This window comes from Crocuta crocuta, unplaced genomic scaffold (genome assembly GCF_008692635.1).
Source record: "Crocuta crocuta isolate KB4526 unplaced genomic scaffold, BGI_CrCroc_1.0 scaffold13, whole genome shotgun sequence".
NCBI lineage: Eukaryota > Metazoa > Chordata > Mammalia > Carnivora > Hyaenidae > Crocuta > Crocuta crocuta.
Genome location: NW_027530007.1, coordinates 512,162 through 536,666, shown reverse-complemented (window position 1 = coordinate 536,666; position 24,505 = coordinate 512,162). Strand labels below are relative to the sequence as shown.

Genomic DNA, 24,505 nt, shown 5'->3' with positions numbered 1-24,505 from the left:
CCCGCTCCTCCCCTCTCCCGTTGCTCACATCACACGTGTGAACCAGGGTGAGGGAGGCTCTGCCGAAGTAACTGCTGACCCCCTAGTGGCTGGCTTCTGTGGGGCCAGTTTCTCCACAACCTCACCCAATGCTTCTTTTCTGCCCTTTTTAATTTTTTTTTTAATGTTTTATTTATTTCTGAGAGAGAGAGAGAGAGAGAGACCGCGTGAGCAGAGGAGAGTCAGAGAGAGAAGGAGACACAGAATCGGAAGCAGGCTCCAGTCTCTGAGCTGTCAGCACAGAGCCCGACGCGGGGTTCGAACCCACCAACTGTGAGATCATGACCTGAGCCAAGTCAAACACTTAACCGACCGAGCCACCCAGGCGCCCCTTTCTGCATGTTTTATGCATCCTAATGGGTGTGAGGCAGTGTCTCACTGTGACTCTGTTCTGTATTTCCCTGATGATCGCGAACGCAGAGGCTTTTTGTTTGTGCTTATCAGCCTTTCATGCATCTCCTTCCGAGAACTGTGCATCCAGGTCCTTGGCTTATTTTCAAATCTGGTTGTTTGCTTTTTTTCATGTTGTTTAACATGTAATTGTAAGTCAGAGGGCCTGTGGGAGTCCGTGGTTTTGGTAGAAATTCTTTGGCCAGAGGGAGAAGAGGTTCTGAACACTCTGTGTCAAATGAAAATTAAAAATTTACAACCGAGATCAGCTCCTAAGTTCAGCTGATTCAGAATAACCACAGTTTAAACAAGACAGAAATGTTCCCCACAAAAGTCCAGACTGCAGTGCTGGGTCCTTTATGTCCTCCGGGTAAGTGGTTTTTCTGGAAGGACAATTCTTTTGAAAATGTGGGTTTCACCTGGCTGTAGTCGCTTCTGTGTGCGAGAAACCACCCCCTTGGGCTCCTGGCCCTGGGTCACCGGTGCCGGCCAGACTCCCCCTTCTTTTGTGTACCAGGAAAAGTGCTAACTGACACGCACCCCGGCTGTGAGCTAATGCTAATTTCAGACGTGTTAAAATGTGAAGGAATTAGCATCTTAGCACTAATGAGATGCACGGCCTCGCACGGCCTCCGGGCTCTCTGTGTGCCGACTCCTGGGTTCCTTGCACCCCTGGCGGTCTCAGTGGCTTCCCGGGGCCCGTCCGGGACAGTCGTCTGGGCTTGGAACACAGCAGCCTTAACTTGATCTTCGGTGCTGGTCGCCTGGCAACGTTTCAGGGAGGCTGAGGAGGGCTTGGCCCCGGGCTCCTATACTGCCCTCGCGGCCTCTCCCCAACTGTTCGTGTGGCTGCTTCAGTCTGGGGACTAGGCCTGTCTTCAAGCCTAAGGGGCCCCAAGAATGAAGGTCACAGGCAGAGACCCCTGGACAGAGCTTCGCACCTCCCAGGCCAGCAGCCTCCCGCCCCGCAGCCGTCCTGCCCTCCCAGCTGCCCGCAAGCCATTCCCAGTTCTTCAGGCCCTCCTCCCCCCCGGGGTTGCCCGGGCTTCTTCTTGTCCCGTACCTTCAGCCCTTCTAGCTCTTACCCAGCCTTCCATATCTCAGCTGCTGAGCCCCTCAGACGGGGCCCACGGCTCACACGCCTCCCCTCCCCCGCACCGGGCCGTCTCAGGCCCTACGCCTTCCCAGATCCCTCCTCCTGAGGTTCCTTGCCGTGTGTCTCTCTCCTCTGCTAGAATTTAATGACTTCAGGAGAGCCGAGGTAGTTATTTTTTTCTTCCTTGGGATGGTTTCCCTCCTATTTTCTCAAAAGGCCTGTGTTCAGGATTTGGTGTTTTCCTCTCGCCTGGCTGCCCACCTGCATCGTGAAGGTGATAAGGATGCTGTCATTTCTCTGCACCGAAGGAGACTTATGGTTGGGCCCACACAGGGAGACGTCTTACAGGTTTCTCCCTCCTCCTGCAAATTAATAGCGTTAAAAAAAATTTTTTTAATGTTTTATTTTTTTGAGACAGAGGTAGAGCATGAGCAGGGGAGGGGCAGAGAGGGAGGGAGACACAGAATCCGGCTCCAGGCTCTGAGCTGTCATCACAGAGCCCGACGCGGGGCTTGAACCCACGACCTGAGCCGAAGTCTGACGCTTAACCGGCTGAGCCACCCAGGCGCCCCGATAGCGTTCTTTTTCTTTGTTCTCCAAGTATGTGGCATAAATCCCAAAGGCAAAAAGCAAGACCACCTATGTCTTCCCAACCTGATGTCTTGTGTTTGTCACTTAGAAATAGGAACGGGGGCTGGGGGCACCTGGTTGGCAGTTAAGTGTCCAACTTCAGCTCAGGTCATGATCTCACACAGTTCAGGAGTTTGAGCCCCATGTCGGGCCTGCTGCTGACAGCTTGCCGAGCCCTCTTCTGATCCTCTGCCCTTTTTCTCTGTCTGCCCCTCACTGGTGTTCTCTCTAAAGAAACATATTTTAAAAAATTATTTAAGGGGCGCCTTGGTGGCTTAGTCGGTTAAGCGTCCAACTTTCGCTTGGGTCATGATCTCGCGGTTCGTGGGTTCGAGCCCCGCGTCGGGCTCTGTGCTGACTGCCAGCTCGGAGCCTGGAGCCTGTTTTAGTCTGTGACTCCCTCTCTCTCTGACCCTCCCCTGCTCACGCTGTCTCTCTCTCTCTCTCTCTCTCTCCTAGAAATAAATAAAACATAAAATAAAATAAAATAAAATAATTTAAAAGAAGTTAGAACAGGGGCACCTGCCTGGCTCAGTCGGTGGAGCATGTGATGCTTGATCTCAGGGTCGTGAGCTCAAGCCCCACCTGGGGTGTAGACATTACTTAAATAAATTAGAAAAAAAAAGAGCAGAGGGACTGACCTCGGTTGCCTGTACCGCAGCCTAGACACATGGACCCCGCGCAGGTCATCCATTCATTCGCTCACTTCATTCCCCGTGTGTGCATCGAGCTCCTGCTGTGTGCCGGCCTGCGTCCCAGCCCTGCAGGGCGAGCGGTGAACCTGACAGTGGTGCCTGCGGTGCCCTGCCCCCACAGAGCCCCCGGGCAGGGGCAGGGACATGGACTGAAAGAAGCCAACTCTGTAACGTGTGACGTGGTGGTGAGTGCTGACCGCCTCTCCTCTCTTCTGCATCTCCCGTCCCGCCCCTCACAGATGAGGCTTCAGCCCTGCGGAAGCTTTTTTTCTAGGTCTTAAACCTGCCTCTGCCCCCGGCCTCCGAGTCTGGATCCATGCAGCTCCTTCTGCCCAGAATTCCCTTCCCACCGCTGGACTGCTCCAGCCTCCGCTTCCGCATCTGCCCGTCAGAGGCCTCCCGCGATCTCACAGAACTGGCTAAGGCCCCCCAGGTCTGAGACCCGCCTCGGCTCACACCTGTCGTAGCTTTACACCGGACAGAAGATGCTGGGGGGCAGGCACTGGGCCCAGACTTGTCCTCAGGTCTGTCCTAAAACAGCATATGGCACGTGGTTGGTGTTCAGTAGTAGATGGTGGATGAGTGAATCAATGAGCCCCTGGTTCTGGGGAAGACAGAGGCCACACAGCCCTGGGACCTGAAGACAGTGTGTCCCAGGGGGTTGGCACCGGTAGGCAACCTGTGACTGTTACTAGTTCTCAGTACATCATGTTGTCCTATGTCTCGGGCGGTTCATGGGGGTCTGGCCTCCTGCGATGGGATGTGGGGGGCGGCTGGGGACACTGTGACATCTCCATCCTGAGAACAGGGCCCTAACTGGTAAGACAGGACAGCTGTCCCCAGCTCTTCATGTCCCCCACCCCGTCTTGTAGGAAGACCGGTGCCGACTGGACGGGGCCCAGCCCTCTGGGTTCACACTTCCTTGTGCGCCCTTCCCTGGGGGGCGGTGGGAGCCCTACAGTGTGGGGTCTATGGGCTTAAAGTCTTGTTCCCCCAGCTGCTCTGGGGGCTGCTGCTGAGAGCAAGAGGGTGACAGAGCAGTCCTGTCCTTGGGGCTCTGCCTGCAGGGAGTGGGACGGGCGAAGTCAGCCACAGGCCCGCAGGTGACCAGGGCCTTCCCCAGGGCTGGCGCCCCAGGCGTGAGGGTAGCCGGCCAGGCTGTGCAGGAAGTCCTGAGGGGAAGCCAGGGCTCCAGGGGATCAGGCTGTGGCCAGTGGGGGTGGCCTGAGGTTGGGCCTCGCTGACTGGGTGCCTGAGGGTGGCTTGTGTGGCCTTCGGGGACACCCCCCTCTCGTGGCACCAGGCTGAGCCCTGACCACAGGGTACTTGTTTTCAGGCTCCCTTTGTCTGATGGGAGGTGGCAGGGTTTCTCTCTCCGTCTTCAGAAGCCGCCAAAACAGCCTCTGCAAGTCACCAGAGTCCTCCCTGCCTTATGGCAAGGCAGCAGTGGGTCTGGGCGCTGAAGGGACCATTCTCGGCCACCCAAGACTGGGAATCCATGGGATCTCAGCTGGCAAAGAAGGGGAGGGGGACTTGGAGAATTTTCCAGATCTCAGATATAGTGGTAGTGGGGGGATCTTTCCTGCCCTCAGGGCTGGGGAGTCAAAGGAGACCCCTCCTTTCTCCTGCCAACAAATGCAGACACCCTTCCCAGTTCCCCTTGCCAAAGTCTGCCTGGAGAGGGAGAACAGCATAAGAAACAGCCTCCTGGGTTGGTGGGGTCAGTGCTAGCTGAGTAGGCAGAGCACTAGGCCTGGAGCCGTGGGCCCCCAAACCTCAGTTTTCTCATCTGTTGAATGGGGATTATAGTACTGCCTACCTTAGGAGGGTGTTTCAAGGACTAAATGAGATAAGTTAATAAAATGCTTAGTGCAATAGCTAACACTTTGTGCTTGATAAATACGAGGTACTGGGATTGAAAGCAGGGTCTGTGTATGTATTGAAAGGTGGAGGCCCCACCAGACCCGAAACACAATAAGGAATGAGGGAGGGAAGGGAAAGTTCTAGGTAGTTTCTCTGGTAACTGATTGGTAAAAGGCCTTGCCTGGGCCCATGTCCCTCCCAGAGGGGGCCCCATGGGCCTGCGTGCCCGGGAGAGCTGGCTGGGTGGGCGAGAACAGCCTGGCTGGGCTGACCGGAGGCCTAGGCCCTTCCAGGAATCCTTGGGTTAGAACTCGGGGTGCGGGGCTGGCTGACACAGTCTGGGAAGAGAGCAGGCCGTGGGTGTGAGGTTACGCAAGCCTCCATCCATCTCCTTTAGGGATAAGCCTCTCTCCTGTTTTCCCTTTGAGAACTATTGTCCAGACCTTTCCTCAGACTCCCTGCCTAGCCCTGCACTCCCTGCCCCAACCCCGCACCTCTGGAAGCCTTTCCCTCCCTAGGCCGCCATGTTGCCCTTCATCTTCCCCTGTCTCTTGACCAGGGGCTCATTGGATCTTCTCGCCCCACTGGACTGGAGCCTTCTGAGGGGCGCGGTTCCCCGGGTGCTGCTCAGCACCGTCGGCCCCAGCTTGACAATGCCCTTGGAGGATGTGGTGGCCACCAGCATCGGGAAGAGCCAGTATCGCCCCTGGGCCCACAGAAAGTGGGTTCAGTGGTGGCCCCAAAGATGGATCTTTCCAGAACCTCAGAATGTGACTTTATTTGGGGCTGAGGTCTTTGCAGATGTCATCAAGGTAAGGTGCCCAAGATGAGGTCATCCAGGACGAGGGAGGGCCTTGACTCCAGTAGTGAGTGTCCTTGTAAGAGAAGAGAAGGCACACGGACACTGGAGAGGGGATGTGACAGTGGAGGAAGAGACTGGAGTGACGTGTCTAGAAGCCGAGGACACCCGGATTGCTGGCCACCAGGAGCTGGGAGAGGGGCCCGGAACAGATTCTCCCTCAAGCCTCCGGCGGGAACCAACCCTGCAGCCACCTTGATTTTGAACTTCTGGCCTTGAGAACTGTGAGAGAGCACATTACAGTTGTCTCAGGTCCACCGTCTGTGGTGACCATCGGCCACCCCGTTCACGGGGAGCTTGTGGGGGGAACGAGGCACGGCCCTGGGCTGGGTTGGCCCATTTGATGGCCGCCCGCACAGGCGCTTCAGTCCTCAGTTGGGCCCTTAGCTGCAGGAGCAGACTTTTGTGGGTGAGCAAAAGCCTCCGTGTTAATAGGCTGAGCGTGCCCCTCCCCCCCAATTCATATGTCGAAACCATAACCCGAGCACCCCAGAAGGTAACCGAATTAGGAGATAAAGTCTTTAAAAAGGTGATTCAGTTCTTTACAATCCGGCATGACTGGTGTCCTTATAACAAGGGGAAATTTGGACTCAGATACACACACACGCACACAATGCACACACACCTCGCACGCGGAGGAAACGCATTTGCGCTGTGTAAGCCTCGGGGCCTGGGGACCTTTGATACACACACCCTGATCCCCCCGCTGCACACACACGGCCTCCTGCACGCTCACACATGCCCTCACACTGAGCACCCTCGCATGTGCGTGTGCACACACGCACACACACACACACGTGCTGCAGGGGACCGTGTCATTGTCACTGCGGCCCCAACACTTAGTCATTTAACACCCCGCTGGCCTGCGCTGCTTTCATGGAAGCCAACGTTTGGTTTTTCTTTTGCCGAGAGCTTCTCACTCAATTTCTCTCGGTCTCACTTTTCATTTTGACTCGGAAGGATTTTTTTTCTTGTTTCAATCTCTCTCTCTCTCTTGTGGTTTTGACTGTGCCAGTGGCTGTAGCTCCGTCCCCTTACCTCCGGGCTGGCTCTTGCCTCTCCGATATGTCCACTGTGGGGGGGTGGGGGGACGTGCCTTGCTTGTCAGCTCTCCACACCCCCCTCCCGCAGCTGCCCAGCCCTTTACAAAATGGAAGGTAGGGGGGAAGGACGGTGAGGGTAAGACGTGAGGTCACAGCGAGGGCTGGGGTTGAGGCCCGACCCCAAAGGCACGAGTGTGTCATTCAGCCTCCTCAGCTGGGAGTTCCTGTGAGCAGTTCGAGAATTGTTTGGGCACAGAGAATCGTGACGTGATAGCTAGAGCCCCTTCAAGGACTTGGGGTCACCAGCTGATTGCAGAGCTTTCCGGGGGACGCTGACACCTGCTTGCCCCAGATTCTTGCCCCTCCCCCCAGCCACCCCGCTTGGGGTTCTCTAAGCCGGGCCTCCACCCCCTTCCTTCAGACTGCGTTCAAGTCCAGTTCTGCCACTGCTAACAGAGGAACTCTGGGCAAGGCACGCCATGCCCTCTTTAACTCAGAGTTGTGAAGTATGGAAAATTCTAGAACAATCTGTGGGAGAAAGCAGCCTCTTCCTGCTTCCAGACTCTTCAGACCTCACATCCTATGACTCCCCTCTTCGTTTCCAGATGATTTGGAGTTGGGGAGAGGGGTCACAGAGAGATGTTCATCACTGAAATATCAGAAAATTGTACTTTTCTTCTTCTTTCTGATGTGACATTGGATGATTCGCCTCTCAAGTTCGTATCCATAAACTGGCTATTGTAATGTCTACCTTGTGGGACATGGGGAAGAATAAATGAGCTCCTGTGGGTAAGGACCGTTGTAGATGGAGATGTGTTTTCCCCAAATCCATCTGTCGAGGCCCTAACCCCCAATTTGACTACATTTGAAGATAGGGCTTCTGGGGATGTTCGGTGAAGTGAGGTCATAAAAGCCCCAATCCAGCAGTGGGATGTCTCAGAAGGAAAGGACACCGGGGTGGCACACCTAGGAGCCAGGTCGAGTGAGGACACCGAGAAGGTGACGGTCTGCAAGCCAAGGGGAGAGGCCTTAGGAAGAACCAAACATGCTGACACAGTGACCTTGGACTTTAGAAGTAAGCTTCTGCTGTGTGAGCCCCCAGTCCGTGGTGTTCTGTTACAGCAGCAAGAGCAAGCTGACATAGAGGCTATTTTTTTATGTTTTTGTTCTGTTTATTTATTTTGAGAGAAAGAGAGAGAACGCAGGGGAGGGACAGAGGGAATCCCAGCAGGCTCTGAGCTATCGGCTCAGAGATGGAAGCTGGGCTCGATCCCACGAACCGTGAGATCATGCATGACCTGAGCCAAAATCGAGAGCCAGACACTTAACTGATGAGCCCCCCCCAGGTGCCCAGGGGCTATTGTTTTGATCTCTGGCAAGCGAGAAGAAGCTGCTCAGTAAATGGGAGGCAGTATCGTCGGTGGGAGGTAATTCTCCCTGCTGTTTCTACACATCACGTGGCACTTTTGGTTTTTGTCCTGGGCAGTCCATGTGCACAGTCCACAGCCGACAGACCTAGCGACTGTCTCCCTGTGGGTCAGAGAACAAGTCCATTTACCCTCTGGGATGGGAGGGTCGCCCCCACCAGCCCCAACGGAGATCTGCTTCCATTGCTGGGTAATACAAACAATATCACGTTGCGGCAGAGGAGCCTTATGAGATTGGGGGTCTCCTAAACTGTGACCCAGACAACGGTATGCTCAGCATTGAGCTGGGCCAGTGTCACACACCGGCCTGGGGCTTTGAGGGCAAGGGGATCCATTCAAACATGGGGTTCAGGCCGCCTGCTGTGCGGAGAGCGGTAAACCATGTAAATCCCTTTGGGTTCATTGTCTAAAGCAACCGAACGCCACTGGAGGGTGGCAAGCCGAACTAAGTGTTTGACAATTGTTATCACTAACTCAGGATGGCTGTACTCATTAAATCAACGAATATTTATCGTGCCAAACCCTGGTGGGGAAAGCATTGAAGAAATCCTGCAAAACTCCCTGTCTCATTGACCTTGCCTTCCAGTGGGGGTCCTGAGACTATGGGCAAGTGCTTCCGCCTGCCTGAGTGCCTTGAACCCTTGGGGACCTGGGGGCCTGCAGGGAGAACGGTGGCCTCATCTGTACTAGATGGTGGCATATTTGCATATTTAGAATAGATCCCGGTCTTTGTAGTAGTTGGGCAATGAATATTCAAGAGCTTCCTGTGTATCCAGCACTATGTGAAGACTTAATCAGCTCCTTTAATCTCTGCACAGCCCTGTGAAGTGGGTGAAGCCAGCCTCTGGGAGGTTAACCAGCTCGCTCCGGGTTGCCCAGCTGCGGCCGAGACAGAGGCGCGACCTGAACCCAGCTTCATTTGACTTTCTCAAATTCTTGCTTGCTTGCTTCTTGTGATTCTTCTTCTTCTTCTTCTTCTTTTTTTTTTCTTTCCCAACAATACCCGGCTACCTCCAATTCATTTACACAAGGCGTTTCTTTTTCTCCTTTTTAAAAAACATGTGCAGCCCAGATCACATGAGAAAGGTTCTCCGCATGCTGTTCATTCTGCTGAGTCCTGGGGAAGGTGGATGGGGATGCAGCTGTCGCAAGGAAAAGCTTGCCTCGGTGCCTGGGCTCTTGCAGCGCAGAGCTCCCACACAGGGGCCCCGGGGGCTGAGCTCTGCCTGACCTGGTCATTTTGAAATCAGGGGCCCCTCCGGGGAAGGATTCAGGCTGGGGAGAGCTGCAAGGCAGGCTCAAAAATCAGGGCTTGAGATGACTCATCTGTGGCTATTTATTATCCATCTACATTTCTCGGTCTGATTGGGCTGCTCGAGGGCCAAGCCTCCTTTTCTCTGGGTGCTGAGTAAGCAACCCAGGGTCCTGCCCACTCTGGCCTCATCTGGAGCTCGCTCTTCTTGCCCTAGGCAACACTCGGCCCCGCGGGGCTGCTGGAAGTTCCCCCCAACTGCCCTCACTGAGGTCTTCCCAGCAGCAGCCCCTGCTGGTTCCTGTTCTTTCCCCCGCAGACGGCTCTTCCTTCTGCTGTCAGCTGCTGTGTCACCTCCTCAGGGAAGCCCTCTCTGACCACCACGCCCACCCCACCGCAGTCTGCTTAGAGAGCAAGATGGAGTCATTCATGTCAAGCAGGGGCTCGTGTCAAGCAATGACACAGCCATTAAAGGCATCACAGCTATAAGATATCGCCGGGGCCTGTAGCAGCTGACCCCCCAGATCTGGTAACAGCCAGAAGCAGAGGAGTCTGCAAGGGCCCAAGACTGATTTACACCCCTTTCAAAAGGGGAGGATTGTTTTCAGTAAACCGTCAGACTCTTCTTCTGATGTGGCCCCTCCGCGTCTGATCACTTCAAAAAGGCAGCTCCCGCCCAAGGCTCTGCCCCACGGATTTCCGAACAGACCTGGGGTCGTTCTCTGCTCCAACAGAATAGGCCATAAGCGCCGACGGCTGACCCGGACCAGACGGGCCGAGGCCTTCGTCTCAGCTGCGCGCCCACAGACTGACTTTGCGTTTGGCTCATTGACTTCCTACGCCCCCTGCTACCTTGTCTGTTGTGTGGCTTGTCTCCCGTTCTGCTCTGGGTGCCCGGGTAAGAGGCCAAGTTAATCACGTGGGGAAATGTCACTGAGTTTGGAATCCTGAACCTGCTCTAGAACCATGTTAACTTTGCTTTGTGACTGAATAAAGCTGACATCCTGCAGAGGGACACAAGTCGTGTGTGTGCCTTCCAAGCACGCTCGTGACAGTGTGGCGTGGCCGGTGTGACTCCACGTCGTCGACTCATCGTGTGTTGGAAAATTTAGAAACATTGGGGCGCCTGGGTGGCTGGGTTGGATCAAGCATTTGACTCTTGATCTCAGCTCAGGTATTGATCTCAGGGTCGTGGGTTCAAACCCTGCATAAGGCTCTGCCCACTTAAAAAATTTTTTTAGGGGCAACTGGGAGGCTCAGTTCATTAAGCTTCCAACTTGAGCTCAGGTCATGGTCTCACGGTTCGTGGGTTCGAACCCCGCGTTGGGCTCTGTGCTCACAGCTCGGAGCCTGCTTCGGATTCTGAGTTTCCCGCTCTCTCTGCCCCTCTCCTGCTCATGCTCATGCTCTGTCTCTCAAAAATAAATAAAAGCATTTAAAAAATTTAGAAACCAAACATTTAAAAATAAATAAAAGTGCAGCTTCTTGAAAAAAATAACTGGAGAAGGGGCGTCTGGCTGGTTGAGGCAACTCTTGTTCTCGGAGTTGAGGGTTCCAGGCCCACGTAGGGTGTAGAGATTACTTAAAAATAAAATCTTTAAGAGGCACCTGGCTGGCTCAGTCGGTTAAGCTTCCATCTGACTCAGTTTCGGCTCAGGTCATGATTTCACAGTTTTGTGAGTTTGAGCCCCACATCAGACTCTGCTGGCAGCATGGAGCCTGCTTGGCTTTCTCTTTCCTCTCCCTCTGCTCCTCCCCCACTCGCACCATCTCTGTCTTTCTCAAAATAAATAAACTTAAAAAAATAAAATCTTAAAAAAAAGACTAACTGGAGGAAAATTATATACTGGTGGTGTCTCATATTACAGATTAGAAACCTGCTATATATTCTTGTGCCCCTACTTACTTTGCACTTACACATTATAGGACAAGTCAAATACATGCACACTCACTCATATTATCAATTAGGATATGAAAATGCAACGCCGATCTCGTTTCCTGCCAACGATGCTGCTCAGCAAAATAGTCCTTGTAATTGTCAATATTGTATTGATTTTGCCAGTATTCTTTATAATTGCCAATATTCTCTTGAATGAGCCCCCGGGGCTCAATCTCACAATCCTGGGATCACGACCTGAGCCAAAAGTTGAGTCAGACGCTTCACTGACTGAGCCACCCAGGTACCCCTAAAGATTTTATTTTTAAATAATCTCTACACCCTATATGAGGCTTGAATTTACAACCCCCTGGGTCAAGAGTCGAATGTTCCACCAGGTGCCCTGGTTTAAAAAGAGCTTAAAGGGTGTAATTCCCAATAGGAGAACATTCTCTGAATGAACACCCTAATGGCAAAACCACTGTACAATGTTCCAGTTGCAAGTGGGGTAGAGGGGTAGGGGTTAGCTTGACGGCACCCCGGTTGTCTGCATAAGAAGGTCAGAGCTACACTGATTTGTACTAATGCAGCATTTGTGAGATGGCTGAAGTTGCTTTTCCTTCAGGGAGGCTTTATCTGTCAGGAAGCCGTTGAGCTTCATCTCCAAACTTGGCCGACAATTAAGATTCATGACCTTTGGGTGGCTGTGATACTTGACACATTTGCTGGGTTCTGGGCCACGTCCTGGAAGGCCACCATAACTTCTGGATCCTGCGTGGCTATAAAGACCACTGGGTCACTGAGAATGCCATTGAGCCCGGGCACTCCTGCCTTTCCAGGCTTGACCCCTGCCATTCCTCTGGGAAAATTACCAGGCCTTCTGGCAGGAAAGCCACCTGAGCCGATTATCCTGTGGCTCTTTCCTCCCCCCTGGGGATCTCCCCCCGCCCCCGAGCCTTCTTAACCCTTTCTATTCTTTTTTTAAATTCTATTTTTAATGTTTTTATTTATTTCTAGGAGAGAGAGAGAGAGAGACAGCATGAGCAGGGGAGGGTCAGAGAGAGAGGGAGTCATAGACTGAAACAGGCTCCAGGCTCTGAGCTGGCAGTCGGCACAGAGCCCGATGCGGGGCTCGAACCCACGAACCGCGAGATCATGACCCAAGTGAAAGTCGGACGCTTAACCGACTAAGCCACCCAGGCGCCCCTAACCCTTTCTATTCTTTCTTCGATCTCTCGCTCCTCACGTCTTCGCTCCTACTTTCTCCAAGGTTCGGCAATTTTCGAGGCCCTCGCTTGAACCTCTTTCAGCGTTGCACTAGCATCTTTATCATGATCCAGTTTGCAAGGAAGGGCAAGGTCGCATGCTGCTGCTTCCCAGATGCCCAGAAGGCAGTGCGCTTTCCCCCTCACCACTTGCAAGGCTGAGCTGGGTCAGGATTTGCTTCAATAGCTCTGTCACAATCTCGGATGGCAGCTTTTGGTTTCTGTAATCTGATGAAGACACTGGCTTCCTTAGCATACAGAATGGCCAAGGGAGGGTTCAGTCTGATGGCATCTGTCAACAAGTCAATGGCTTTCTATAGTTCACCATCGCATCGATGGCAGCCATTTTTTTTAAATCATTTGCCCAGTCCATCATTTCCTCAATCATCTCTACATTGTCATATCCCATTTCTTGAGGGGCACCAGTATCTGGTTCAATCACACCTTCATTGTCAATTTCTAGAACACCTTCCCCACTTGACGACGGTTTGTGTGTCTTTATGTTTTCCTCTGCCTTCTTCCTTTGTGCTTTTTCTTCCTTGATATTGTCTTCTGTTTGAGTTTTATAAGTAGCAGGTGGTATTTCCACGCCCCCTTCCCCGTCCCCGCCAAGCTCTGCACCAACTCCCTCAGGAAGCTCATTTCCTCGGTGTGCAGAATGCTCGGATCCTGCTTACACATTTTCACAAAGATCCCAAGCTCACTCACTGTGTGCAGGTCCTGTGCGGTGGGCCTCGCAGAGGTTGCTGCTGGATCCCAAGTGCGGGTGTTGGTGCAGCGTGATTGTGATCATGTAGAAGAGGGTAGCCGGTGTGAGCTCTCCTGATTTTTTTCTCTTGTTGAATTAACCAGATACTTCACCTACGGCCACAACAAAAAATGCCATGGTGGTAACAGGACCCAACCATTGTGCAAAAGATTAACCAATCATACCACCTGCTTAATTTTTTTAAGTTTATTTATTTTATTATTTTAAAAATATTTATGTACTTATTTTTAGAGAAAGAGAGAAAGCAAGTTGGGAAGGGATCAGAGGGAGAGAGCGGGGAGATAACTTTTTTAAAATGTTTGTTTATTTGTTTATTTATTTTGAGAGCACACGCTGAGGAAGAGCAGAGAGAGGGGGACAGAAGATCTGAAGCAGGTTCTGCACGGACAGGTTGGCAGCAGCAAGCCCATGTGGGACTCAAACTCACGAACTGCGAGACCATAACCTGCACTGAAGTCAGACGCTCAACCGACTGAGCCGCCCAGGTGCCCAAGACGGTGAGGATCTTACAGTCTCCACGCTCAGTTCAGCTCCTGACATGGGGCTTAATCTCCCAAACTGAGATTATGACCTGAGCTGAAATCGAGAGTCAGACGCTTAGCTGATTGAGCCACCCAGGCGCCCCACCATCTGCTTAAATAATGCAGCACTAAAAGCATAAAGTTTTTCACAGTAGTGGAGAAAGAGAGACAAACCAAACAGGAGACCCAACCATACCAGACCTTCCAGAATCTTCCGACAATGATCTACATATGCCACATATAACATACAGGGATGATCCAGAAATTGCCCTGTTAGCTGAAAGAGCCTGGGAAGGTCTCTCATATTTTTCAGAAGACATGTCAGATGACGATGCTTGGCCACAACAGGTAAATGCCGATTGGTTCGAGTGCCAATAGGTGCTCACGCCCATGAGGCATCCTTATTTTAATGATTGCTTCTTGCCTGAAATAGCAGCAACACTAGGAACCTTACAACGATTACTAGAAGTCTCAAAGAGATGACTTGTTGGCTTTTAATAACCTATTGTCAATGTCTCCAAGGGATGATTCATCAGAGAGATAATGGAGGACATTATTCTAGGCTACAAACGTACCCCACCCCATACACAGTACTGGCAAAATATGGTGGCCAGTCTTAGGTATCATAACCATAACTGTGATCAACTCCCCGATGAGCTCAGAAGACAAAAATAATACTTCAGCTCCTAAATAAAACATAACATCCCTTACATCACAAACCCAGCCTACACCTGAGCTCAGTTTTTCAAATCACGTCCCAACCACACCAGGATTGCCAGAGCATATACTGGGCTATATTTTATATGATAATAATTTTTCAGAGCTGAATACATATGCACTTAATTCTACTAGAGCTCAGAAAACAGCTTTAAGACACTTTTCCACAATTTCAGAACAAAACTTTTACTCTAGCTTACAAACTGCACACCTGAGGGCACCTGGGTGGTTCAGTCGGTTAAGCGTGTGACTTTAACTCAGGTCATGATCTCATGGTTCGTGGGCTCAAGCCCCGTGTTGAGCTCTGTGCTGACAGCTCAGAGCCTGGACCCTGTTTCAGATTTTTGTGTCTCCCTCTCTCTCTGCCCCTCCCCCATGTGCATCCTGTCTCTCTCTTGCTCAAAAATAAACAAACATTTAAAAAAACCTGCACACCTTTATCAAGCAATATAAATTAACCACACACTAGATGATTGTGGACAAATATGATAACATGTGAAAGGCCAGAATTATGATTTTTCAATGAAGATTTTTTTTAATGTTTGCTTATTTTTAAGAGAGAGAAGCAGAGCATGAGTGAGGGAGGGGATGACAGAGAGGGAGACACAGAATCTGAAGCAGGCTCTAGACTCTGAGCTGTCAGCACAGAGCTCTACTCGGGGCTTGAACCCACGAGCCTTGAGACCATGACCTGAGCCGAAATAAGAGTCGGATGTGCAATCACAAGGCATGCAGGTGACCCAGGAATTGATTTAATGCAAATTTCCTGACACAGATTGATCCAGGTATGCGACAACATTTCTTCTCATTGATCCAAACATCAGATGCCCAGTGGGTGCGGCACATATGGTCAGAACAGCATCCTATCTCTGAGAATATGACCAGAACTGATTCATCCATACCAATTTACGTAGCTAAAGGAGTCACCTTTGACAAATGTGTTGCATTACCCAACAGTCCAGGCCCATGTACTATTTAAAAAAATTTTTTTTAATGATTATTTATTTTTGAGAGAGCGAGACAGAGAGAGAGCGAGAGCAAGAGCGAGAGCGAGAGAGAGTGAGTGGGTGAGGAGCAGAGCGAGGGGGACACAGAATCTGGAACAGGCTCCTGGCTCTGAGCTGTCAGCACAGAGCCAGACGCAGGGCTCGAACTCATGAACTGCAAGATCATGACCTGAACCAAAGTCGATGCCCAACCAACTGAGCCACCTAGGTGCCCCAGGAATAGTTTGCATTTAAAAAACATGTGAACCCCCTCCTTAATGCAGTAGGAAGCTAAGGTTCCAAGAGCCCAACATTCCAAGAACTATATTCCCTTGTCTCAACTATGCATGATTACCATGCTTACCAACTGGAATTAAAAAGTATTTTTAGGGGCGCCTGGGTGGCTCAGTCAGTTGAGCGTCCGACTTCAGCTCAGGTCATGATCTCATGGTTCGTGAGTTCCAGCCCAGCGTTGGGCTCTGTGCTGACAGCTCAGAGCCTGGAGCCTGCTTTGGATTCTGTGTCTCCCTCTCTCTCTGACCCTTCCCTGATCACAGTCTGTCTGTCTCTCTCTCTCTCTGAAATAAATAAAACATTAAAAAATTAAAAAAAAATTTTTTAAATTATTTATTTCTGAGATAGAGTCAGACAGAGCATGAGCTGGAGAGGGGCAGAGAGAGACACAGAATCCAAAGCAGGCTCCAGGCTCTGAGCTGTCAGCACAGAGCCTGACGTGGGGCTTGAACCCGCAAACCCGGAGATCATGACGCTTAACCGCCTGAGCCGCCCAGGTGCACCTGCGCGTGCAGCATTTCAACAGGCCGCCTGCTTCCCATCACCTGACATTTCACCAACCTCTACAGTCACCCTTTGGCACCGTCCTTGCCAGGGTCTGAAACTCTGAGGTCAAGCCTTTGCTCCCTTGGAGAAGGCAGATGGTACAAAGCAGCAAATAAGCACAACAAAATAGGTGGTGGCCAAAGGGCTGGGAAGGGGGGAGGGGAAGGGGGCAGAAGCCTGGGGTCTGGGGACTGTCCCTCTACTAACTTGNGGGGTTGTCCCGTGGGAAGCGACTCACAGTCTTCCAGATCCCTTTCTCGCTCACACTCTGAGCCACCTTCTTATGCAAACCAGCAGCTGAGTCATGAGTAGCTAAGGGCTGTGGGTGACAACTGTTGGGTTTTTCTCAGAGGGTCCCAGTCTCCAGCGGGGACCCCGTGAGTCTCCAGACCCAGCTGAGGCCCGAGTTGGGGCCGTGCCTCAGGTTCCCCAGATCATGAAGATTCAGGCCTTAAGGCTTCTTGGCTCCTATTCGGAGGGAGAGGAGGCCCTGGGCCCAGCGCTGGAGGGACTGGGGCTGGAAAGCGCCAGGGGATTTTCTGAATGAACTTCGCGTGCTGATGGGCAGCTCTTGCTGGGAACAGGGTCCCTCCCGGCTGGGACTGTGGCCTGTTCCCGCGCCCTCCCCTGCCCCCCATCCCTGTGCCGTGGATGGTGCCACGACTCTGTTCTGGGTTTTACTCTCAGAGCAGTGCCTGCTCTTCTCAGCCTCCACGCTGCACCCCTGGAGGGGTCCCCAGAGGCAGGGCCGATGTCTGCCAGGCCTCCTGGGGGCCCCTGGCCTTTTCGTTCAGTCATCCAAAAGAAATGCGTTAANCCCCCGCCGTGAGCTCCAGTCCTGGGGGGAAGTCAGGCTCCCGGCAAATAGTTTCAGAAGGTGGTGTGAGGCGCTCCTTGAAAGGAGCGAACAGGGTGAGGTGACAGAGACCCGCACCAGCAGCTTGGGGGACAGCCTTTTTGAGGTGCTTTCATCCAAGCCAAAGACCCAAAGGATGAAAAAGGCAGCATTTAAACAATTTATTATTTTTAGGGGTGCCTGGATGTCTCAGTGAGTGGGGCATGCAAGTCTTCATCTCAAGATCTTGAGTGTGAACCCCTTGTTGGTTGTAGAGTTTACCTTAAAAATTTATTTTGGGGGGCGGCGGGATGACTCAGTTGATTGAGTGTCTGACTCTTGATTTCGGCTCAGGTCATGATCCCAGGGTCATGGGATCGAGCCCTGCATTAGGCTCCATACTGAGCATGGAGTCTGCTTGGGATTCTCTCTCTCTCTTTCTCTCTCTCTCTGTCTCTCTCTCTCTCCCTTCCTCTGCACTCCCCCCTCACTCATGTGGTCTCGCTCTGAAATAAAAGATAAAAATTAAAACTTTTCTATTTTTTATAGCTTTATTGAAGTATAATTGACACATATACTTTACCTATTTAAAGTACACAATTTGGTGTTTTCTCATATGTATACATCCATACGCCCACCCACAACCAAGGCACGGAACATATCCATCGCCCCACAAATTTCTTTGGAGGGCCAGCATATTGAAAAGTTGGGGAATAGGGTTTCAGGCAAGTGCAAAGGCCCTGTGGCAGGAAAAAGCTTGGTGGCCCCAGGAGCAGAAAGGAGGCCAGTGGGGAATACGATAGGGGATAAGGTGATGGTGGTGAAAGGCAGGCCCCACATGGGGGTCTTTTTGGTCTAGGTAAAAGCTGATTCTGAATCTAAGTGCTTCCTCGACACCTCGACACTGGTGAGTAAGCGGCCACTTTATACTTGGCCATCAGGTCCTCTGGCCCTGTTCTCACCAAGGCTCTTCTGAGAAACCAGCCATGTGGGTCTGTGACACCCGCTAATGACTTAGTAAGTGGTTTCCCCCAGAAATGATTTATATTTTGACTGGGGCCTTCAATACCTCCACCCAAAAGAGTGAGTAATGGTGGAATTTCAGGCTGATGGGCAGGCCCGTGGTTGGAGCCTTGATCAATCATTCATCTGTTGCTAAATTCTCAGCCTTCAGAGAGTGAGGCTGGCTTCTTGAATGTTCTGGTTGTAAGTCATGATTGGAGGACGGGGTGCCTCTGACCCCCTCCAATCCTCCAGAGTTGGTCCTTGGGAGCCTCCCCGACTGGACTGTCAGAGGCCGGGTCCCACGTGGGGAAGGAGGGGGGTTGACAGAAACACAAATTCCTTCACAACAGAGCAAACTCCTTCACAAGAGACAGCTCTGGGAGCTTGAAAGCAGACTGTAGGACACCCGGGAAGCGTGGACTACGCTTGGGGCTTCAGGACAACATGATTTGGGGGTGCCCGTTACAGCAAGGACAGCCACCACCCTAGAGGGGAGAGAGGCCTACTCTGGAGTCACAGACTTGGCTTTGAATCATGGCTCTAGAAACTCAGTCACTGGCTGGCTTGAGCAGATTATTGCTCCGAGCATCCGATTTCTCACGGATTTTAAAAAATCGTCCCTTGAAAAAAAAATCATCACTTTGCAAGGCCACTGTCCAGGTCCATTGTAAGTACCTTTGATTCCTTCATTCTGCCTTTCTTTCTTTTTTTTTTTTTCTTTAGCCATACACCCATTTTATGCCAGGCATTGAACACAGTGGCAAAATCTCTGTCNAGCGGTGAGTGCTCCCTGGAGAGAAGTGTGGCTCATCAGGATAGGAAGGGCTCTGTGAGGAGTGGTTCCCTCTTTCCTGAGAAGCTTCCCGGGTAACTCCTGTCCAGGCACGCAGGATCGGGGACCTCCCTGCAAGGACAAGCTCAAGGGGACACCCTCTCCTCACTTGTGCCTCTGACTGCACTGCTGGTACCATCCGTTGCTTGTGTCTTTCTCGCACCCGAAGCCTCTGATTCCGTGATTAATACTGGACTAGGCTTGGTTTCCTGAGAGTTGAAATGACTCACCCCCATTCACAACGGTCCTGCTGAGCAGGAAGGTCTGGGGGAGACGGGGACTCCGTGACGGGGGGGCCGAGGCCCCCCGGGGTCATCCCTGCCACGTCTGGGCCTTGGGCAAGTCTCTTTCCCTCTCTGGTCTTAGCTTCCTCCTCTGTCGCTCTGGGAGGTGGAAGGGAATATTGGAAACTGTGAGGAATAGTGGGAGCCCCTGCCCGGCTCCTGGTCCCAGGAACTTAAGAGGGTTAAAGCTGCCTGCAGGGGCTTGGTCAGAAGAGCAGGGCCTCCCCACGGCACTAGTCACATGAACCTTCTTAAAGTCCTCACTGCAATCCTTTGCAGCAGATATCACTGTTCACATCATGCATGAAGAAACTGAGGCTCAGAGAGGGTGAGTAACTTGCTGCAATCCACACAGCTAGTATATGGTAGAGACAGAGCTTGACCGGGGTGGGGTCCTAGCGTCTCCACCAGCCTAGAAGAGCAGGACTGGAAATGTCTCGCAGGCCCGGATGAGACCCAGGCCTCCTCTCCATTCTCCCTGGAGCCCCAGACCAAGAGGACTTAAAGCAGACTGTCAGATGTCAGCTCCCCTTTAAACAATTTTTTTTAATGTTTATTTATTTTTGAGAGAAAGAGAGAGAGCAGGAGAGGAGCAGAGAGAGAGAGAGACACACACACACACACACCATACAGAATCTGAAGCAGGCTCCAGACTTGAAGCTGTCAGCACAGAGCCTCACGCGGGGCTTGAACCCACAAGCTGTGAGATCACGACCTGAACCAATGTCGATGCTTAACGGATTGAGACACCCAGGCACCCCCAGTCCCCCATTTTACAGATGAGGGCACTGAGGCCTGGAGGGGGGTAGTCGCACAGCTGGATGCAGACCTAGGCTGGACCTGGGCTTCTTACCCTCCATCTAGACTTCCCACCCCTACAGCTGGCCCCTATAAGACTGAGCCCAGCACGAAGGGTCAGGGAAGTGCCCACAGCAGCTGTGTGACTAGTGGGCTGGCCTGTGCTGAGGCACAGGGGACGGTGGCCCATGTGGCATCACCTGAGAGGCCAGGGATGATCTCTGACCCCTAGGCTCTCGCCTGTGGACACCCAAAACCTCATCTGAGTCACTTCTAGCTGGAACGGTGAATGCCATGGGAAACTCATTCCTGGGGAAGGGGAACCCCAGGCTGTGAGTGTTTCATCCCTGGTCCCAAACGGAGAGTCTGGGGCTGCAGTGGGGGCCTGGATTCCCAGCGGGAGTATCGCTCGCTCTGCCCTTTACATCTCTCCCCTTTCATCTCAGAACTTTCTGCGTCCACTGTTTTATTCAGGGCTCGTGGCAGCCCTCAGCATCCTGCCTGGCAGCTTTATTTATTTTATTTATTTATTTTTGAGAGTGAGAGGCAGAGCACAAGCAAGGGGAGGGGCAGAGAGAGAGAGAGAGAGAGAGAGAGATTGAGAGAGAGGGAGGCACAGAACTCTAAGCAGGTTCTAGGCTCCGAGCTGTCAGCATAGCACCCCGATGCGGAGCTCGAACTCACAAACCTTGAGATCATGACCTGAGCTGATTAACCGACCGAGCCACCCCTGCATCCCAGCCTGGCAGTTTGAGAATCCACGTCTGGCAGAGAAGGCAACGTGCCGCCAGCGGACTCCGTCCACCTCCTGGTATGCACCCACACTGGGGAGAGCCAGCCTGTGTAACCAGTAACATAGTGCGGAAATGACAAAACATGACTTCTGAGGCCAGATCATCAAAGACGTTGTGGCTTCCATCTTGTTCTTTGGGGATCACTTGCTCTGGAGGAAGCCGGCCGCCATGTTGTAAGGGTACTCAAGCCGCCTTGGGACTGACGTCTCCTGCTCGCAGCCCCGTGAGTGGCTGATTTTGGAAGCGGGTCCTCTAGTCTCAGCCAAGCCTTCAGATGCCTGGAGCCCCCCGGGGACATCTTGACTGCAACCTCTTGAAAGACCCTCCCCCCCCGCAACCAGAATCACCCTGTTTAGTGCCCCCTGAACTGCTCACCCACAGAAACGGTGTGATTTAATGTTTATTGTCAGTTTAAGCTGCCAAGTTCTGAGATACACAGCAACAGATAACAAACACACTCGGAGAAAAGAAAATGTCCTGTGACGCGGCTAGCCCAGGACTCCTACAGCATTGATCTTTCTCCTGGGGAAAGCAAGGGTGGCAGGGGCCTAGAAGGAAAAAAGAAGGCAGCTGAGGCCTGAAAGTCAGACAGGATTGGAGCCAAATCCCAGCTCTACCCACTCTCAAGCTGTGCGACCTCAGGCAAGTTATTTAACTACTTTGAGCCTCGGTTTGTTCATCTGTGAAGTGGGGACAGCAGTGCTGACTTGAAATCTTGTTGCCAGGATTAAATATGGAGCCAAGGGCCTGGGTATCCTGCGGGGGGCGGGGGGTGTACTCCTAGAACTTACCCAGGCAGCTGGGAACCCCTCATGTTTGTTCCTTCCCAGCTTTAAGGAGTGAACTTCCTGCCCCCAGCCCTCTGCGGACACCAGTCCCCACCTTCGGAGAGGCCCGAGCTGAGTGACTAGGATCCACCTAGTGTCCTGGGCCACGAGGCGGGGGAGACCTCTGAGAGTCTGAGTTGGAGGTGGCCAGACTCATAGGTCCCTCCAGAAAAACTCCTGGGCGAGAGTCTTCCTTTCATCAAGGCCCTCAGAAAAGCACCGGGGCTACTCAGAGCGGAAGAGTCCAGGCTTTTCTCTTCCGGTTTGCAGTCTCCTACCTGCCTGCTTGCTGCCTGTGGCAGAAAGAATCCCTTTATCTGCCGAGGGTATTTTGGGGCCATTTGGGGCTGGGGTTCCCAGCTGTCGGGGAAGTCCCTGAATTTCCTGAGCCTTGCGTCTTACTTGCATCTCTTTGGTGACACAGGCTCCCTGTTCCCTTCCCAGGGCTTCCTGCTGTGCCCACCTTCTGTCCCCTTCCTCTGAGATGAGACGGTGCAGGCGGGCACTGCTCACCTTCCTGCCTCCTGCAGGCCGGGGCGGGTGCTCGCTCGGCTGGCTGGCTGGTGTGGTGGCCTCTGGCCCCCCGCGATCCCACAGCGGGGCCTGCCTGCCGCGCCTCGCATGGGGCCCAGGGACTTCCCCTCCTGTTCTTCAAAGCACTTTCACACTTGTTGGGGGGTTCGTGAGCCGCCCGGAGCCTGCAGGCCGTGCCCAGTCGGCCCTGTCCACTGTCTGCTCTTCACACCCCCGGGGCCGCCATTTTCCTGAGCTGCTGCACTTTCTCCAGTGGAGGCCGCACTTTCCGCCCGGGTTCCAGCTCATTCCCTGGCCGCAGAGCGCGCCCTCCTCCCTGCTGGCCAGCTGTGGGCTCCCGGCCCCCGTGCCAGGCACTGCCTCAGGCTCCCGAGGCACCCTGGTTCTCCAGGAGCCCCCAGTTTCCCGGGCCAGATGGATCCACGAACTAGTCATTACAGTCATGAGGCCGTAAGACCAGTTCTAGAATTGACGTGCCGAAGAAACGACAGAAACCGCCTTTCTGACTGGGAAGGTGGCTGGGGGAGGGGAAGAGACAGTGCCAGGAAAGCGACAAAGAGGTGGCCCCGGGGCGGCTCTGGAGGTACACAGGAGCCTGAGGTGTGGTCCAGGTGGGAACCAGGATGAGTAACGGCATGAGAGCGTTGGGGGGCGGGGGGCCTGGAGGTGAAGACGGAGCCGGGCTGAGAAGGGTCTTGAGAGCCATTGGCTCTGAGGAACCGTAGCTTGGTGGATTCACCGCGCTGTGCCTCAGTTCCCCACCTGCACAATGGGCATACAACCTTCCTCATGGGATTTCCCAGAGGATCAGAGTTACCAACGCCGGAAAAATCTTAGCACCAAGTAAGCACCCAAAGGCTGTGATTGTTATTACCATTAAGTAAATTATATGATTTTTCATGTAATGAGAGCCCCACCCCCACCGCACGTCCTAGGCTTCTATGCAGAGGAGCTTTGGTGAAATGTCCCTTAAGAAGCCGATGAGGGGAATGCCAGGGGGGAGACTCAGGCTTGCACAATATCACTATTATGATCATTTTTATTTTTATTTATTTAAAAAATTTTTTTAACATTTATTCATTTTTTTTTGAGAGAGAGAGACAGGGTGTGAGTGGGAGGGGGGCGGAGGGAGAGGCAGACACAGAATCCGAAGCAGGCTCCAGGCTCTGAGCTGTCAGCACAGAATCCGACATGGGGCTTGAACCCATGAGCGGTGAGATCATGGCCTGAGCCAAAGTCGGACACTCATCGGACTGAGCCACCCAGGTGCCCCTATAATGATCATTTTTAATGGATGTGTAGTATTCTAGAAAGCAGATATACCATAATCTTCTTTACCCTCAACGTCTGTTGTTGTGATTCTTAGGGTATTTCCAAAATTTATAAATAACATTTTAGGAAACATTGCTATGTTTATGGTTTCCTTTTTTCTTTTTTCCAGTTGAACTATTACCTTGGTTTTTCTTTATGGGGGTGAAATGACTGAGCCACAAGTTGTAAACATTTTTTTTTTTTTTTGCAGGGGGTGGGGAGAGGCTTTTGCTAAGAATTGCTATATTGCTTTCTGACAGGGGTTGTTAACATTTACCAGCAGAGTATGAACCCATATTCCAGTTTTACTACAACTTTGGGGTTGGATTTTACCAAAGTTGCATTTATAAAGAAAAAAAAAACCCTGATGATTTCATGAGTCAATGAATGTATCAAAGGTTGCTTTAATTTGTGTCTCTTCACTTGCTAGAAAGGTGGAGTTTTTAAAACTTGTAATTAACATTCATTTCTATTTCCCCTGTGTCCACTGTTTTGATGTTGTTGTTTGGTTATGCATGTGGGTTTTATTCAGGGTACCGGCTCTTCTACAGTAGAAAGCCCTGAACTGAGAAGCAGGTGAGCTGAGTGGCTCTTGCCCCTGCCTGACTCTATGAACATCATGGGTGGTCACTTCCACTATTACTCACTTAATTTTTATTTAACAGACTCTTTTATTACAAAATCTTTTTAAATGCTTATTTTTGAGAGGGGAAGAGACAGAGTGTGAGTGGGGGAGGGGCAGAGAGAGGGAGACACAGACTCAGAAGCAGGCTCCAGGCCCTGAGCTGTCAGCACAGAGACGAGGTGGGGCTGGAATTCATGAATTGCGAGATCCTGACCTGACCTGACCTGACCTGAGCTGAAGTCGGATGCTTAACCCACTGAGCCCCCCAGGGCGCCCCATAACAGACTTTTGTTGNAGGGGAAGAGACAGAGTGTGAGTGGGGGAGGGGCAGAGAGAGGGAGACACAGACTCAGAAGCAGGCTCCAGGCCCTGAGCTGTCAGCACAGAGACGA

General features: G+C 52.2%; 1 long non-coding RNA gene and 1 pseudogene across 1 annotated transcript; both read right to left on the bottom strand.

Annotated features, from left to right (window-relative positions):
- Positions 1-11,802: 11,802 nt before the first annotated feature.
- On the bottom strand, positions 11,803-13,321 carry LOC144231463 (putative protein FAM10A4; annotated as a pseudogene).
- Positions 13,322-21,198: 7,877 nt separating this feature from the next.
- Positions 21,199-22,616, bottom strand: LOC144231323 (uncharacterized). The gene is made up of 2 exons (XR_013335046.1): positions 22,157-22,616; positions 21,199-21,364 (listed from the first exon to the last, which is right to left on the bottom strand). It is a non-coding gene; the product is annotated as an uncharacterized LOC144231323 (long non-coding RNA).
- Between the last annotated feature and the right edge of the window lie 1,889 nt (positions 22,617-24,505).